General features: G+C 33.8%; 1 long non-coding RNA gene across 2 annotated transcripts; it reads right to left on the reverse strand.

The window, feature by feature from the left end:
• Positions 1–7972: 7972 nt before the first annotated feature.
• Positions 7973–18605, reverse strand: LOC126728049 (uncharacterized). 2 transcript variants are annotated; one of them, XR_007656400.1, is made up of 6 exons: positions 18069–18605; positions 17709–17738; positions 16503–16600; positions 12106–12197; positions 11780–12026; positions 7973–8241 (listed from the first exon to the last, which is right to left on the reverse strand). It is a non-coding gene; the product is annotated as an uncharacterized LOC126728049 (long non-coding RNA). The 2 variants fall into 2 exon arrangements; XR_007656399.1 differs by lacking the exons at positions 16503–16600; positions 17709–17738; positions 18069–18605 and having other exon boundaries at positions 12106–12443.
• Positions 18606–18819: the final 214 nt, after the last annotated feature.

An 18819-nucleotide genomic window follows, 5' to 3' on the forward strand; every position in this document is an offset into this window, starting at 1 on the left:
TATATATTGATTAGCATGATTGAATTAAGTTGCAAGATTTCTTAAGAATGAGATCACACTGAGGTATATGCTTCAATTGAGAGAATTTTTTAATTCCAAAGTAATGAACATTAGTATTACCACGGAAAACATAAATCAATAGTTTCAATACTGTATGCATGTCCACAGTCATAAAATGGATGCAATAGTTAAACATTGTAAGCGTCCAAAAGTTATTTCCTTAAAAATTTTAAATTGTAAGTTTTTTTTTTTTTTTTTAAAGATAAATGGTAAGAATTAGAGATTAGATCTTATTTATATAAAATTATAATTAAAAAAAAAACTTTTGTATGTCTGACTTATGATAATGTAATTTACATCATAATTTTGTCAAAAAATATATGAAAATAACTATATAAAGCTAAGTTACAATCCCAAATACAAAGAAAAAGAGGAACACCATACGGTCCATACCTATCGATCATAATATTTTGTTCCCTCTTCCAAGTTATCCTAAGAACTAAAAAGTTAGAAATTAGCATAGATTTAGATGAGATTAAAAGAACATTAGCAAGAATGTATGTAGTATTTAATTTAAGAATTACGAAGCCATTTGGAAAATAAAATAAACAAATGGGAGGCAAATGATCATGTACCAAATCAATAAAACGCATTCCAATCCATTTTAATGGGTAAAACACAATTATGTAAAGAAAAATTGTAAACATGAATACAAAGAAATAGACTATCAATTGAAAATTCAAAAAAAAAAAAAAAAAAGAAACATGGTATTTACAACCCTGGAAAATAAAATCTAGTACAAACCTTTACATCGTAATTTTTCAAAAAAATAATGAAAATAACCATATAAAGCTAAGTTATAATCCCAAATACAAAGAAAAAGAGGATCATATGGTCCATACCTATGAATCATAATATTTTGTTTCCTCTTCCAAGTTATTCTAAGAAGTTAAAAATTAGCATAAATTTAGATGAGATTAAAAGAAAATTAGCAAGAATTTATGTAGTATTTAATTTAAAAAAATTACAAAGCCATTCAGAAAATAAAATAAACAAATGGGAGGAAAATGGTCATGTACTAAAACAAAAACAAAAAATGCATTCCAATTCTTTAGATACAAAAAAAATTAATGGGTAAAACGCGATTATGTAAAGAAAAATTGTGAACATGAATACAAAGAAATAGACTATCAATTGAAAATTGAAAAAAGGAAAAAAGAAATATGGTATTTACAACCCCGGAATAGAAAATCCAATACAAACTACAAACCATAAAAATTGCAACTAAAAAGCAAAGAAGTTGAAGGGAAGAAAAAGAAAAACTTACCTCAAATAGACCTTCCAATTCTAGTTGTAATTTGGTGACTTATGTGGTGAAAAGAAAGCAATAAAACTACAAACCATAAAAATTGCAACAAAAAAGCAAAGAAGTTCAAGGGAAAAAAAAAAATGACCTCAAATAGACTTTCCAATTCTAGTTGTAATTTGATGACCTCAAATAGACTTTCAAAATCTATATATGAAAAACTAAATAGTGGGTTTTAAATCCAAGGGAAGGCAATTGAATGTTTTGATGGGGAGAAAAGCCGTTTTTTTTATAAGGATGATAAGAGAGAGAGAGAGAGAAGGATTGATTGCTGAATTGAAAGCAATTTGGATTCAATGGGAAACTCATTAATAGTATAAAACTTTAGCCATTTGCTTGATGGGAAGATGATGAGTTGAGAGAAATAAAATGGGATTGATTAAAGAGAATGTGTGAAGTGGAAACCAAAAAAAAAAAAAAAAAAAAAAAAAAAAAGGAAAAAGAAAAAGCAATACAAACTACAAACCATAAAAATTACAGCAGCAAAGCAAAGAAGTTCAAGGGAAAAAAGAAAAAGAAAAACTAACCTCAAATAGACTTTCTAATTCTAGTTGTAATTTGGTGACCTCAAATATACTTTCAAAATCTATATATAAAAAACTAAATCGGTGGGTTTTAAATCCAAGGGAAGGTAATTGAATGTTTTGATGGGGAGAATAGTCGTTTTTTTGATAAGGAGATGATAAGTCAGAGAGAGAGAGAGAGAGAATGATTGATTGCTGAATTGAAAGCTGTAAGGTTGAAATTATTCAACCATCTAATTGGCTTTATTCCGTGCCAAATTTGCTTGTAATTCAGCATTTAGTAACCCTGTATTTAGGTGGGATTGTTGTAAGGGTAGTGAGTGAGATAGTGTGAAGATTGCTCAAGAGTGTGCAAGAAAACAGAGTGTCGCGGCTGGGACTCGCGGCTGGACTCGCGGCTTCAACCCGCCAGAAGATGCACACGTGCCAAGCATGCTGGAAGATGAACAGTCATGCTAGCTGGAGCACTACAGGACAAAACAGGACAACTGGCCATACGGTTAACTTGCGACTGGAACTCGCGACTTAGTTAAGCCGCGAGGTCAAGCCGCGAGCCACCCCTATTTTGGAAAAACCTGACGTTTCGCATTCCACTCCACTTCAGTATAAATACCCTTTTAACCCACGATTGAAAGAGAGCTTCCAGAGAGAATTTTGAGAGAAAAACCCTAAAGAAAAACCAGATTGTTTCACCCACAATCTCTACCTTAGAGTCTCATCAAATTCCCTCACTCTCTTCCTCTCCATTGTCAAATCCTTGAGAGGCCTTTATACCAAACCTGGTTCTCACCATTATCATCTCTGTGAGACAGACGTTTGGAGTTCTGGGAAGCAGTTAGGAAGGAGCCAATATTCATTAGTTGATGCTACGGTGTAGTAGCGGAATCCGGAAAGCTAGAAAAGAAAAAGGTTCGGCGCAATCTCGTTGGAGCAAGAAGCTTGGAGGGCTTAGGTGCATTGGGTAGATTAGGCTTGGAGGGTCTATTGCTGTCCTTGTATCCCAACTGTATTTTCTAGTGGATTGATTACCGCTTGGAGGGCGGCGGAGAGGTTTTTCGCCGAGGTCTTCGGTTTCCTCTTCGATAACATATCTGGTGTTATCGCTGTGTTTGCATCTTCCTTCCTCTCTATCTCTGCCTTTACATTATTTGCTGTGGTTTATTTTGTTGTGGCTTAGATAGTTGTTTAATCAATTCCATGTTATAGCATATGTTAAGTTTCCGCACACTAGTTGTTTAACATATTGCATGTGTTGATTAAATTGGTTTTTGGGGGTCTAAACGTTCAAAAGTGTTTTTGTACACGTTTTTGAACTTTCAAAAGCAATTTGGATTCAATGGGAAAGTCATTAATAGTATAAACTTTAGCCGTTTGTTTGATGGGAAAATGATGAGTTGAGAGAGAGAAAATGGGATTGATTAAAGAGAATGTGTGAAGTGGAAACCCAAAAAAAGGAAAAAAAAAATTCGTGACATGGCAATGATGTGGCTCAATTAAAGCGTAGCAAAAATAAATGCTATGCTTCAGCTTTTAGATATATATAGATAGGGTGAAATCTAAATTTACCAACTATTAGAGGGTTTCTAAAAAAATTTAGGAGGGGGGGCAGGGGACCATCCCATGTACCTCCACCCTTGCAGGCAATACGAGGTTATTGTTGTCATGGGCGTGGTCAAGGTCTAATGGCATTATGCTCCTCAAATCTGCACTTAGCTATCTAGTAAATTTGATCAGTGTTGCTGTTGGGTTGGTTTAATCTAATCTGGTTCCTCTGTGTCCAGATTGACCATGCTATCATCATTAAAAAATCTAGAGATTGATCATTTGTAATCAGCCATGCCATGAGATCCTTGAAGTCTAGGAAATGTGAACTCTATCTCAAGTCCCTAAATTCTAAATTCTCCCACACAATATCCAGATTAAAGCATGACCATAGTGAATGTAAAACTGTCTCTGAAGTTACTGTGTAGCAATCACATATGGGGTCATTGATTATTGTTCGACAAACCAAGTTCTCTTTGGTTGGCAATCCATTTCTACAAGCTCTCCAGATGAAGTGTTTAGTCTTGTTTGGAGAATTTAGTGCACAAATGCATTTCCACAGTTTCTTGTCATGCTCACCGTGGTCTTCATGGAAATTTAGATCAGCTTCCTCTTTCAAATCTATACCTAGTTTTGCAAGAGTATCGGCCATCTTGTGAAAGGGGCCAATAAAGGGAGTCCTGAGTAGTCACCCTTGCTAATGGAATTTTTTTTAATTAGCCTTGCCTCCTCCTCTACAAACAATCCATCAACTATCTCATCTATCCAGCATCTCTTCTCAGCATTATCAAGCAATCAACTGTGGCTTCATCCATTGTCTCAACCATTAGGGAGGTTATTTTGGTTGGGTGTTTTATTGGTAACCAATGATGTTGCCAAATATTTATTGACCTCCTATCACCTACCCTCCAACAAGAACCTCGTTGAATCACATCCCTTCTGCACAGAATACTCTTCCAAGCATATGATCCTAAGACCAACTCTTTTGCTTCCATGATTGAGCATTGTGGAAAAAAACAAGCCTTGAACACTCGATAGAAAAGAGAATCTGTGTCATGCAATAATCTCCAAGACTGCTTTGCCAGCAAAGATTCATTAAAAAGAGCAAGATCCCTAATACCCATTCCACCAATTGCTTTAAGTTTTGTTAACTCATCCCATGGAACCCAATGTATTTTTCTTTTGTCACCCCTCTGCCCCCAAAAGAATTTTCTAATTAGAGCTTTTATCTCATTACAAAGACCCACGAGCAATTTGAAGCATCCCATAGCAAAAGTTGTGATTGCTTGAATAACCGCCTTATTTAGTACTTCTCTTCCAGCCTAAGATAGCAGCTTCCCCTCCCAACCTTGTGGTTTCTTCCAAATTCTCTCATTTATGTAGCTAAAGCTCACTTTTTTCCCCCGCCCCACCAAAGAGGGAAGCCCTAGGTACTTCTCATAATGTTGGATTTCTTGCACCCCCAGCATTCTCTTAATAGTTTGTCTATTCCCCTCCTGAGTTGATTTACTGAAAAAGAATGCAGTTTTATCTTTATTTATTTTTTGCCCTGAGCATGCTTCATACTGAGCTAGAAGTTCTAATACATTGCGACACTCCTTTGTTTTTGCTCTACAAAAGAGCAAACTATCATCTACAAAAAACAAGTGGGTTAACTTTGGCCCCCATTTGCACGGGGAAAAACCTCTAATATCACCATTATTTGCTGCTCTTTTTATTAAGATATGTAGTCCTTCAGTGTAGAGAAGGAAAAGGAAATGGGAGAGTAGGCCCCCTTGCCTTATACCTCTTGTAGGATAAATCAAACCCTTTGGCTCTCCATTAACAAGTATTGAGTATGAAACAGTTTTCACACATAACATAATCAAATCAATCCATCTTTTATAGAACCCCATTTGTCTCATAAGATTTTCAAGAAAAATCCATTCCACCCTATCATATGTCATGCTTGTATCTAACTTAATAGTCATAAACTCATTCTTCCCCGAAACATGTTTCTTCATATAGTGTAAGGTTTCAAAAGCAACAAGAATGTTGGCTGTGATAAGGTGATTTTTTGCAAATGTCAATTGGTGCTCAATGATAAGGTGGGGAAGGAATTTTTTTAGCCTATTAGCTAATACCTTAGATAAAATCTTGCATAGTACATTACATAGGCTAATAGGTCTATACTCAGAGACTAATTCAGGATTCTTAGTTTTGGGAATAAGAGTAATGAAAGTATGATTCACCGGGTGAGGCAAGATACCTGCATTCAGCCAAGTCAAGATTGATTGGGTAATATCATGGTCAATCACCTGCCAAAAGTGTTGAAAAAATAGTGGAGGCATTCCACCTGGAATAGGGGCCTTTAGTGGTGCCATTTGTTTTAAAGCTACACTGGCTTCCCATTCCATGAACTCTCCCACCAAACTTTCATTCATCTCTACTGTAACCGAGTATGCCACATGAGCTGAGGTCTCTAGATAACTACCCAGCTTGGAGCTAGTGTACAGTTCTACATAAAACTCTATCAGCACCTTCTCCACTTTCTCGAGTTGCACCTGCCACTGTGCCAAACTTTCTCTAATCCCCCTGATGGAGTTTCTCCTGTGTCACTTAGTGGCTTTACTATGGAAATAAGTGGAGTTACTGTCACCATGCTTTAACCACACAACTCTTGATCTTTAGCACCACATTCTTGTTTCTCTATTAATGAGAACATTTATCTCAGTTTTAAGTTCTCTAACAAGATTATTACAACCACTCCTCATGGCTTCATGTTCAACTATCTTAAGAGTGAGCTTCTCTTCCAACCTTTTCGAACATTTTCAAAACAATTTTTAGTCCACCATGTTAATTCCTTGCTACACTTGTCCACCTTCATCAGTACATCATTGCTTGAACCCGAAATTCCTCCTACTAACCACGATGCTTCCACAGTTTCTCCACGTCGGTTGTCAGACAACCACGTCTCTTCAAACCTAAACACTTTCTTGCGGGGACGATTTTCAAGACCTGAAAGATTAAACAACAAAGGTACATGGTCAGAAGAAGTGCAAGATAGATGTATTACCCTTGTACCTGGGAACTCTAGGAACTAGCTGCTAGTGGCTAAGCCCCTATCCAATCTTTCCCATATTGAATACCCAATTTCAAATGACTTACTCCAAGTAAATTTGTCATCTACATATCCCAAATCCATGAATCTGCATTCGTCAATTACATCTTTGAAGAGTTCCATTGTACATGACTCCTTAAGGCCCCTCCCACTTTTTCCCCTTGCTTTGTGATCTCATTGAAGTCCACAGCATATAGCCATGAAATATTGGGACAATTGTTCAAAATTCTTAACTGTTACCAAGCATCCTGCCTCTTAGAGGTATCGGGCTCCCCATAAAATCCTGCGAACCTCCACTCCGCTTCTGTATTTTTATTAATTGAAGCATCAATAAAATACCTGTGTGAATCCTCAACCAAAAGATTGACTGAAGCTTTCTAGAAGAGAACCAAACCCCCCACCTCGACTTACTCTTGGTACTTCCCATTTGTGATCAAAATTTATGTTGCTAAGAGTACGATCTAGCCTTACTTCATTTGTCCAGGTCTCAGGTATAAACAAGACAAATCTGAGCTCTCTCTTTGTACGTAGGTTCCAAAGCCTACAACAGTTTCACACTAGGATACTCATTGTGATTGGTATGGTAGGGAACCAACATCCGCCAATGTATTTGCATATGATCCATCCCCCTTTGAAACCTTACTCTTTTTCTAAGGTAAAGCAGGTGAGATCACGTAACTTTACACAACAACAAAAAAAAGGTTCTATGGCCACGTTTTTAAAACGCGGCTATAGGTCTGAAAAACGTGGCTATAGCACGATTTGGCCTATAGTCGCGTTTTTTAATGTGGCCTAAAACCTATGACTATAGGATTGATGGGCCTATGGCCGCACTTTTTCAAACGCAACCCAAGACCAGGACCTATAGCCCCATTTAAAACGTGGCCTAAGGTGAAAGTTGTAGCCATGTTTAAAACGCGACCTAAAGTTCTGGTCTTAGGCCACGTTTTAAACGCGGCTACAGCTTTAACCTTAGGCCACATTTAAAACATGGCCTAAGACCAAAACCTTAGGCTGCGTTTTAAACGTGGCTATAGCTTTCACCTTAGGCCATGTTTAAAACGCGATTTTAGGTCCTAGTCTTAGGCCGGGTTTAAAAAGTGCGGCCATACCCCCTTGTTGACAGCCTCAAAGACATATTTTAGCCGCGTTTTTTAAATGTAGCTATATCTATCACCTATAGCCACATTTTAAACGCAGCCACAACCCCCTGAATTCCTGTTTAGAATTTTTCTATAGCCTCATTTTAAAAACACGGCTATAGTTTTTGTTTTTTTTGTTTTTTTTTTTCCTTTCTAGGCCAGATGGCAAAAGCATTTACAATCGCTACTATAAGTTTTACAAACGCTACTATAAAAAACTTGTCACACAATCAAAATTCTAGCTTGTTGCATGCAACAAAATAACAAGCCGAAATTTCAAAGAAATATCAAGCTAGAATTGTCTCAAACCTGTCACAAATCAATATCTTTAACGAATACGGGAAAATTATCAATCTTTGAGGAATATGCAGTTCAAAACAGCAACAAAATGGAGGAAAAAGTTTAAAGTCCATTTGACACAAAAAAGATGCAGCGAGCATCACACATGATTGTCTCTAACTTCCTATGGCTATCCCGAATGCTTCTAGGGGTGCCTTGTCTACAAGTGGGGCATCGGTTTTGTACCCTTGATTTACAGGTAGACCACAGTTTATGTCCATAATGGCACTGCAAAAATATAAACGCAGCAGTCAGCTATTTCGAATATTATGCTACGATCAAAATATGCAACTAAGCATACTCGTCTTTTCTTTTTTAATAATGGTTAATTTATACCAACTCTATTTTCTATCCTAACAATTTTTTTTCTCAACCAAACAAAAGAGATTTTCTGCCTTCCACTATTCTACCCTCCCAACCAACCAAACACATATGAGAAAAACTAAATCTTTTTTATCCTGGCACTTTTCTATTCTCTCTCCATTTTCTATTCTCTCACTTTTCCACTCATCCAACGATTCCAACCAACCAGACTATAAAAGCTAACCAAACAAACAATAACTCATCAAAGCTTTGGTGATAGACTTAGTATAACCCTTACTATGACATGGCGTGGAGTTGATGAATCCACGCCGGAGACCATTTTTTTTATTCAGCAATAAAAGATTAAAATTAAAATCCATTACACTATAGGATTGTAACGAATTTAAAAAAGGATATAAATAACCCATTTTTCACTAACAAGTCTCTTGCTGCTACTTCATGGAAGAAGTCTCTTGCTGTTTTGTTTTTTTTGTTTTTTTTTTTTTACCATAACTTTTCAACACATTGTGAAAGCAAAAAGCAGCCCTATTTGTATTAGAGTTTTGACTAAAGCTTGGAGGAGCTCTGGCTGAAACTCCAAAAGAACCTAAAACTTGCTATTTCTCTCATCTGCACATGACTTTTCCAAAGAAAAAGCATAACAAAACCACAAATTCGTAAGCTAAGCTCATCAATCTTTAGTAAGCTCTAGCAGTTCAAGATTGATGAAAGAGGCTTGGCATGTTATCTCCAGCCTCAGTGAACCTCTTATGAGCTAGCATGTAATAGGTTTACATTTGATCAACATCCTATGCACTTGACAAGTGTGAGGAGTGATAGAGTCATAAATTTATCTATTGGGAGGGTGAATAAAAAATATGAGATAATTATATTTTTTTTTCCTCTGTATATTAATTATATCCATGCTATGTACAATAGTCTAAATTAGCATTGTAAAGTCAACACAATTCAATATACAAGTTAAGTTCTTCTCAAAAGTAATATACAAGTTAAGTATTTTATAACTCAATATGTACTACAAAAAGTGTATTTATGAAATGTAAATGATCATGAGACAAGACTGACAAAAATATTTGGTATCTATACTAAAAAACAAACAATAATATAAAAGTTAAGTATTTTTATTCAAAATTGTAACCTACACTCTTTTAGAGAGTTAAAGTCATTAATTATTGAATTAGAATAGAACCTTCTGTATATTGCCTTGCCTAAAGAATAAGTTCGACTTGCTTAAATACTGTCTTATGTACTCTTTATGCCAGCTAGACAAGTCTTGGTGAGACTACTGAACAATAGGGTTAGTTATATAATATATTTGATAAATTTACAACAATCTAAATGGTTTAATAGAAAAGGTTTTTCATGGATAAATACACTATGTGATCCTTCTTTAGTCTCAAAATTTTGTGTCCCAAAGCTACCCTTGACATACCATGTTAGGAATATTTTTGGAGTATAGAAAATTTAACCAAAAGAAAAAATTATTGACCTACCAAGCCTGCAATTGCCATTGTCATTTAGAAAACCCGTACCACTTCCACAAATATTTATTTTGTTTGAAAGGAAGGATATGGGCGAATGTGCTAGTGGAAATTATATATGGCTATGCATGTGCGGTGCATAAAAGAAGCAACTTCTTAAGGAAACAGACAGATTTACACATTGGACAACTGTTGCATGCTATTATATATTTATGATCCCTGTCTTGGATATGAAATTGGATTTTCTGCTGATACCAACAACTACTCTTTATAATCAATATGCTCTGATTTTAAATATATTTCCCATCTTTTGAGCCAACAACATGACTCAAGTTCAAATTTTCAATTGTGGTCGGTCTTGGACCACTTTAAAGAGTCATTGATTATTATTCTTATCCCGTACTGGTAAGTTGTACTCCTGCTTATAGTATAGAGCCACAAATGTCATGATTCCTAGAAATAGTGAACCAAAGTCTTACATTAATTGTGGAATTCAAGTAAATTCAACTTATCATGATCCCAACTAATTGATGTAGGTAACGTAGAATTCTTTGTCCAACTAATTGTGGAATTCAAGTAACAGATGGTCCCTTATGAAATGAGACTGCATTCCCAACTCAAAAACTGGTCTTTGCTTAGGAAAGAGAGATACCAAAGTGTCCCTTGAAAAATGAAATAACATTGCAAAATTCAAACATTAATCTGGTGAAATCCTTACAGAATTTCAACCAAATTTTTGGGTAGAGTCAATATCAAATATGGGTTAATTCTAAAATAATTAGCCTCTGAGCAAAAAATCATTGAATAGCTCTGTGTCTCTAGTTTCTAATGCATAAAAAAACTAGCAATTTGGACTTTTTTTACAAATAGTTATGGTAATTTTACTACAAACTTCCTGGACCGGTAGAAAGCATTTAAAAAATTAAAAGATTATGAATTCTCTTCTTCTAATTATGCTTATTTGATTTTTAAAGTCTCTTTCCCAGTTCCTAAGTCTTGCATGGGTCTTGGTCATTGTGTTTTAAATATTTGGTCAAGTATTTGATTTGATTTTTTTTTTCTTGAGAAAGTAAGTAATTATTACTTGGAGTTTTGTTTCAAATTGATCCTATTGAAGTCCTAGGTTATGTATGAATTGTTATTTTGAATTTGAATATGCATTTGGTCTATTAAAAGGAGACCTTTACAGATTTACTGTTTAACTTTTATCCTTCGAAGAAATTTCATCGTGGTAAGCCTCTTGCTTTTGCATCTTTTGATAGTTTACTAGGAGTAGTGAGCAGTTCTACCATTTTCTCTATATAAAGTGGAAATATAACCCTACTTTTGTATGAATTGATAGTATATTTTAAATTTAAATTAGCATTTGGCTTTAAAAATGAGGCATGTGTTGTTTAACTCCTATATTTAAATGGATTAGGATAGATGTTGAGTTTTTTTTTTCTTCTAATTCTCTATATTCCTTTGGTGGGTTCCTTAAAGTGGGGAGCTCTACTATTTTCTTTGTATGAGGCATGTGTTGTTTTAAATTGCGAATTTATTTACCAGCTTTCACAAAGAGAGATTAACCAAAGTAGTGTATCTAAGTAAACACAACACATTAATCATAATGTCCCTTTAAGTAAGCACAATACAATAATTATTTTGCAATAGTTAGTGCTTGATCCTCTTAACTGTGCTAATGTACCTATTTACACAATAATCTAACACTTGGAAGACATGGTCTAAAAAGCTACAACTTAAACAGCCAACGAAGTTGTCAGTAATCATGCAATCCTATCCTTATCAACATTTTCATATGAGTAACAACATACAGCACCATATATTGGCTCAAAAAAACCCCACAATAGCAGCAAGAAAATTAATCATGCACAATTGAAAACCCTCTAAATAGAGAATGCAATGCGTAAGTTTATGTCCAAAACTGAAGTTCACAATTAATTTGAAAAATCCAATAATACCTCTCTAGAAACCCAGTGAAGCCAAGATCGCAACAAGATCTCCACTCTTAACAAAGCACTGTTTTTTTTTTTCTTTAGATCTTCACACAGCTTAATTTCACCCTAATGCATGTTCCTCTCTATGACATCCCTTTTTATAGTCCTAGCCGCATCACTATTCCTGAGCTTTTCCCACAGGGCTAAGGCAATTGATGAGAAACTTCATGTGCTTGAATAAGATTCAAATGTGTGGCTGAGAGCTACAAGTCTGGTATAAAATAATTGGTAGTTAAGGAACTTTTAAAGAGTAAAAGAAATGAGACATAACTACTGTTTGCAGCTTTTACCTTTGGAGCCAACAAGGTGTTGTATGAAGAAAAGAGGGTTTGCTTGATAATTGGCTTATCTCGTTCAGTTATATTATCATGTTGGCAGACACCTGCATAAATGAAGAAAGACATTAGTGTCTTGTTGGGATTCTTTCCCCACTAAACCAGATATTGATCTTTGAATAGAAATTAGATAAGAAATTTTCTATCTTGGATTGCAAGAATGCCTTTGCAACAACAACTTATCCTTATGACCACACTCGAAGTAATTTAATACATGGCACAAATTCTGGAAAGAGAATGTGGGCAGGGATAACTATTCTGAATGTTGTATCTTAAGCTCTTAACCAAAAGATGAACTTTGAAAATAATGGATGTCATTGTAAGAATATTTTTATTATAATAATTCAATTGTTATAACAATATGCCAAGACTTTGTTGAGTGGGGTTTACTTTGCAGCTAAAAAGCAACAAATTTTAATTCAACTAAAAAATAGAAAACAATACAGTTGAGAGAATCTCTAGTGATTTTGGGAAGACCGAAAGGCAAAATTGGTGGAGGGAGAGAAAGATCCATAATGGCAAAGATCATAGATTTTCTAAACTAGATATGATCACTCATATCTCAAACAAAGGGCATATAATTGACCCTAGTAAGATGCGTTTTTTTTTTTTAATCTATTATTATTAATTATTATAGATATAATACAATTTTAACATATCGATCGTGTCCACTCTATGATAATTAATATTTATTATCACGCTAATATACTAATTAATTTTTAGCATTAGGAAAGTTTACACGTTAGATTATTTATTTGACTACAAAAATCTTTACCAGTTAAACTAAATAAAACTTTATTATTGTAAGTTGCTAGATAAATGTACACTAGCATGTAACAATATCTATCTTTAGAATAAAATATAAAAACAAGGACAAGGAAAAGGACAATGGGCAGGAAATGCACAATAATAATAAATTAACAATAAAGAATTATTAGTTGATTAATGGTGTAAGACTTAATTAGTGATGTGTAGGAGCAAATAAGTAGCACAACAACAGAAAAAATGTTACTAAACAAAAGCTGACCAATGTTAGTGGTGAAGTATGGTAGGAATCCACTCAACAGTTGGTTGTGAGGCCCTAGAGTTAAGGCGACCACACTTTTTGTTTATCTTTGTCACATTGGACTCTTTTATTTTTTTGATTTCTTTTCAATTTTCAAACGGAGAAAAATGGAAATTAACCTTAAGTTTCAAACATTATAATTAGTAGTTTAAGTTTTCAAACTATATTTTTTACTAGCATCTTGAGTCTAAGAGACTCGATTTAGGGTCTATAAATCGAGTTTTTGGGACTCGATTTTCATGGGTTGTTCACGTCTGATGTGGCACTTTTTCCACATGGCATCTACCTGAAAATCGAGTCTCTAAGACTCGATTTACATTTAAAAAGAAAAAGAAAAAAAGAAATCCACAACGACAACAGCAATTCCTAAAAATATGTGTTCATCAGAGAAGAATATGTGTTCATCAGAAAAAAAAAAAAAAAAAAAAAAAAAAAAAAAAAAAAAAAGAAAAAGGGTTGTAGTTAGAGAGGCCTGGGTTGCGTGGCGACCTAGGTCGCGTGGCAACCTGGGTCGCACGGCGACCTAGTTCGCACTACGGCCTGGGTTGCGCAACGACCTGGGTCACACTACGGCCTGGTCTTGCACGCCTGGGTCGGGTTGAGCTTGCATCTCCATTTCTTCTTCTTCTCTCTCTCTTTCTTTCTTTCCGCGTTTTTGCTTTTTCTGCATTTTGGGTCATTAATAATTATTATTTTTGGGTTAGAAATTGAGTCTTAGAGACTCGATTTCCAGGTAGATCCCACTTGAAAAAAGTGCCACATCAGACGTGAACAACCCATGAAAATCGAGTCCCAAAAAGTCGATTTATAAACCCTAAATCGAGTCTCTTAGACTCGAGATGCTAGTAAAAAATATAGATTGAAAATATAAACTACTAATTATAATGTTTGAAATTTAAGGTTAATTTCCCGATTTGGCCTTTTCCAACCAAAGCTAACAAAACTTTAAAACCTTTTGGTTGCTTTGGAAGAACTATGATGGAGTTCAATTCAAAGCAACCAAACACATGCTGCTCTTCAACATAGGTCCTAATAAGTCTAACTAGGAAGTAGAGGACGTGCAGTATGTATCTAGTCTGAACAGGTGTAATAAAAGTTGCATGGGACATCTTAGGGCGATGATATCTAGTACTGTTTCCGTTACATGCAGTACAAAATTTAGAATACTTTTTATTTTTCTATCCCAGGTAGCTAGGTGACCACAACGGAAACACTAGTTACTTTTTCTATATTCTAGAAGATCGTTTTCCAATCACCAAACACAATAATTTATACTAGACTCTGAGCTCTTCTATTTTTTGGGTAAGGGTTAATTTAGAGTATTTATTATAATTTGAGATTACTACATTTTCCAATAAAAAAAATTAAAAAAAAAAAAAAAAAAAAAAAAAAACCTAGGGGTGTGATGAAAAATTATTTCCTGAACTCATATCTAGTTAATACAAATTTGATTAAAAATTAAAATCAATGCTTCCCATTAGTGAATTAAAAGACAACAAAAAGTGACATATTATAAGGATTTGCAACAATTTGAAAAAAAAAAAAAAAAAAAAAAAAAAGAAGTAATAGATGGACTTTAAATATTCTATGAATAAATAGCAAACAATAATTTTTTATTTATTTTTTATAGATTAAGATAAACATGAAATTTAGTTTGTTTTTTATTTTACACATAGGAAAGACATCCATTAACTATTTAAAATTTAAAATACTCAACTTCTACACAAATACAAACTTCCACCACCACACAGACCTTCTCCCATTTGAATCGGGCAATTCAAGCTGTACTCTTAGTCTTAACTTCTAATCCTTATCTTATCTTTTATTTTTATTTTTTTAAGTTTTTTAATAAAATAAAACTTTTAAAATTGTTTAGAAATTTCTCTTACTCGGTTACTCCTTAACTAAATTTTAAAATTTTAGATAAGTAACAACTTAAAAATCTTAAGTTTTAGCTTATATAAAATTTCTTTCTTAAAATAATAATAATAATAATAATAAAACTTATCTAAAATGTAAGAGTTTTAACTGTTCATAAACACATATTAGCTAAAAAAAAAATCCTTACACCTACACGTTGAAGGCTTAATAAAAGTTGGTTAGGATAATCACTTATCACTTTTTTTAAAATAAATAAAATGAGAAAGTCACCCGGAATCCATGGTTCTTTAACTCGGTTACTCCTTTTAAAATTTTAGATAAGTAAAAACTTAAAAATCTTAGATTTTAACTTATCTAAAATTTATTTCTAAAAAAAAATATAAATAAATAAAATAAACCTATATCATGCAAAATTTCAGCTGTCTTATAATTTGCTAAACCTGAATACTACAATTCTTTCTAGCCAACAACATGTAAAGGCACCAATGTTAATTTAGAAACGGTTTTGTAATCTTACATTGAATGTAACAGTTAGTGAATTTATCTAAATCAGTGGACAAATGCAATAAGTATTTAACAAAAGGATTACCTAAATCTTGTAGGGGTATTTTTGACAGTAAAAAAACAATAACTAACTTTCTTTTACTAATTTACTATTTTAACCTCATTTTTAAGTTGTTAGTTAATTAATTTAGGGGTATTTTTGACAGGAAAAAAAGCAATAACTAACTTTTTGAATCCTCTTAATATATACAGATTATGAAGAAGTAAAAGAAAAGAATTTTCCATTCAGATTACAAATGTTTATTACAAATATATAAGATGCAGTTAAATGTAGAATCTCTTTTTGGGGGTCTGATCCCAAAAAAAAAAAAACTTTATAGCATTAAAAGTGGGTTGGATGTAATATAATATGGTATATGTCTAAAAATGATCATATATGTGTGCAACTGTTATTTTATATGAGAAATATGCATGTAAATTAAAACTGTATAAAATAATAATAAATAAAAATGAAATGATATGATAATTTAAGCTAAAATTAATTAACTACGCACAACAATATTACAAAAATAATAATAGTTAAAATAGAAAATGACAGTCAAACTTTGAACTATATCTGTCACCTAAAGTGGACCCCATTTTCCATGAGTTTGCTTGGCTTTTTTGGTGTTTTATGCAAAAAAATTTAAAAAAAAAAATTAAAAAAAAAAAAAACATGCTGCCACCAAATAATCATTTTAAACAGATTGCATTAGCCAATTTTTCCATTGTTCATAGACCAGAACCAATTAAACAAGCTGCCACTCAACCAAGCATTAATGCACTAATAACCTCAGTTGATCTAGTTTCAACAACCAAGAGAAAATAAAGCAAAATCAACACTTGGTTTCCATTTTCTTACAGTCAATGTTCTCAGAAACTCAGCAACCAGACAAACGGTTTCCCGTCAGTCAAGGATCCTTGTAGCTCAACTTTATTTCTGTTTGAACCAGTACAAACCTGAATCACAGAAAGAAAACCCCTAAAACAGATCAACCCCAAAAACCAAAACCTCACTGCAAGTCAAAGTTTTGGTCTTTGATAGGAGCAGCAGTTAAATCTTCCAAGCACAATACTGAATCCCTAGCAAAATGCATCATAAAAAGCAAAACCCAGAAACAGATCAAAGCCCAAAAGCAACATTAATACCAACCAAAATCCTATCCACAAAACGCAAAACCCAAAAACACATCAACCTCAAAAACCAAACTTTCAAAATGAGTCAAAACTTTTGTTCCTAAATTGTTGCAGAATCCAACATTTCCAAGCACAACACCAAAACCAAAACCAAAAAATATGTCATTAATAGCAAGTATAAATTGTTCATCACGAACTAATCAATAATACTAGCACTCAAAGTCATTCATTAAATACGGAGGGACTTATATTTTAACGAACAATTTATAACTTAATGACAATGAATATATTAGCAAAGACATTCAAGATCAATAATGACTTATTTAAATTTCAAAACCACTAAAAAGATGTTTAGCACTACTTAATTAACGTACCAAGGCCTTATACTACAACAGCAATGGCTCTGAATGGTTTTAAGTTCAAGGAAAAATACAAAACACATCATCCATCGACAATATGAAAAATTTAGGAGAGGTTACGGCAACTAAGGTATGTGGTCATGATTAATAAGCAATTTTTTGGGAAAATCAATTGGAAGTCACCAAAACGCTTATGCATGCATATCGAAATGAAAATGAGAAAGAACAACTAAAAATTAACAATCAACTCAGTGCACATTGGTTACCAAAATTTGAAGCTCTATTCACATGAAGAAATATTTTAAAATCTAAAATTATGGATTTTATTAGCTATGTTTTAAATGTTCAATAGGGAAAAGTTTATTGATTTTTATAGAGAAAAAACAGAGGAACTTAAATTTTGTAGCTTATAATTTATGATCTAAATTTCTGGAATATAACTATAAGCAATATTAGATTTCATTAGTCCTTGCTCAAGCTAACTAATAGATAAATATTCTCTAAACGTTAATCATGCAAAATCATTTCAAGAAATATGAAGGATGACAACTGCATAAGAAAAGAGAACTTACAGGAAAAATTGATAGTTGACGAGAGAATACCTACATAAACAAATACTGGTTAAGTATAAAAAAAAAATAAAAAATAAATAATAATAATAATAATAATAATAAAACAATAAAGAGAGGAAAAGAAGAGAAATTTTAAAGTTTACTACATCTTTACTAATCTTGATTTTAAACATTGTCTTTTTGATCAATAATCAATAGCAAGTATAAATTGTTCATAGCTAAGTATAATAGATTTACTTATTTATTTATTTATTCATTAAATAGATTCATATTCAATTGCAAAATTTTTTGTTGCATGTTGTAAGTCTCCAAAACTTAATCAAAATCAGAGACCCAATTTTAAACTTTTTTCAAACTCACCGAGAACAAAGTCTTCCAAAACTCAAAGTCAGTCCTCAGCAATCCTTGTGACCCAAGAGATTGACATCATGAGAGACCCACATGCAAGCGAGAGAGATGAGGTCAGCCATGGGTATATTATAGGAAAAAAATGCTATGAAAATCAAAAGCCATAGAAGATCGTCCCTTGCAAAATCGGATTTAAGTCTCTCTCAGCTTTTTCTGATTTCACAAAAAGAGAGACACGAGACACGGACTTTGTCTGTGCGATAACGGTGGGGTGTGAGGGCTTGAGATTGGAGATGGAGGGTGAGGGTGAGGGTGAGGGCTTGAGATCGGAGATGGAGGGTGAGGGTGAGATCGGAGATGGAAGGTAAGGGTGAGGGCTTGAGATCGAAGAGATGGAGGGTGAGGGTGAGATCAGAGATGGAGGGTGAGGGTTGAGATCGGAGAGATGGAGGATGAGGGTGAGGCTTGAGATCGGAGATCGAGGCTTGGAGAGTGAGGATTGAGATCGGGCTCTTGAGAGGCTTGGGTTGAAAATATCTGAAGCAATAGTATATAAACAAAGCCTAAAGCCGCGTCTTTAACATGCGGCTATAGGCAAAATCTGAGGCCGCGTTTAAGAAATGCGGCCCCATCCAAAACTAAAGCCGTGTGTTTAAAACGCGGCTTCAGACCAAATTTAAAGCCGCGTCTATAAAACGCGACTTTAGGTAGGCTACAGCCGCATTTTAAAAATGCAGCCACAGTTAAGGAAAACAAAAAAAAA

This window comes from Quercus robur, chromosome 1, assembly GCF_932294415.1.
Source record: "Quercus robur chromosome 1, dhQueRobu3.1, whole genome shotgun sequence".
Classification (NCBI taxonomy): Eukaryota; Viridiplantae; Streptophyta; class Magnoliopsida; order Fagales; family Fagaceae; genus Quercus; species Quercus robur.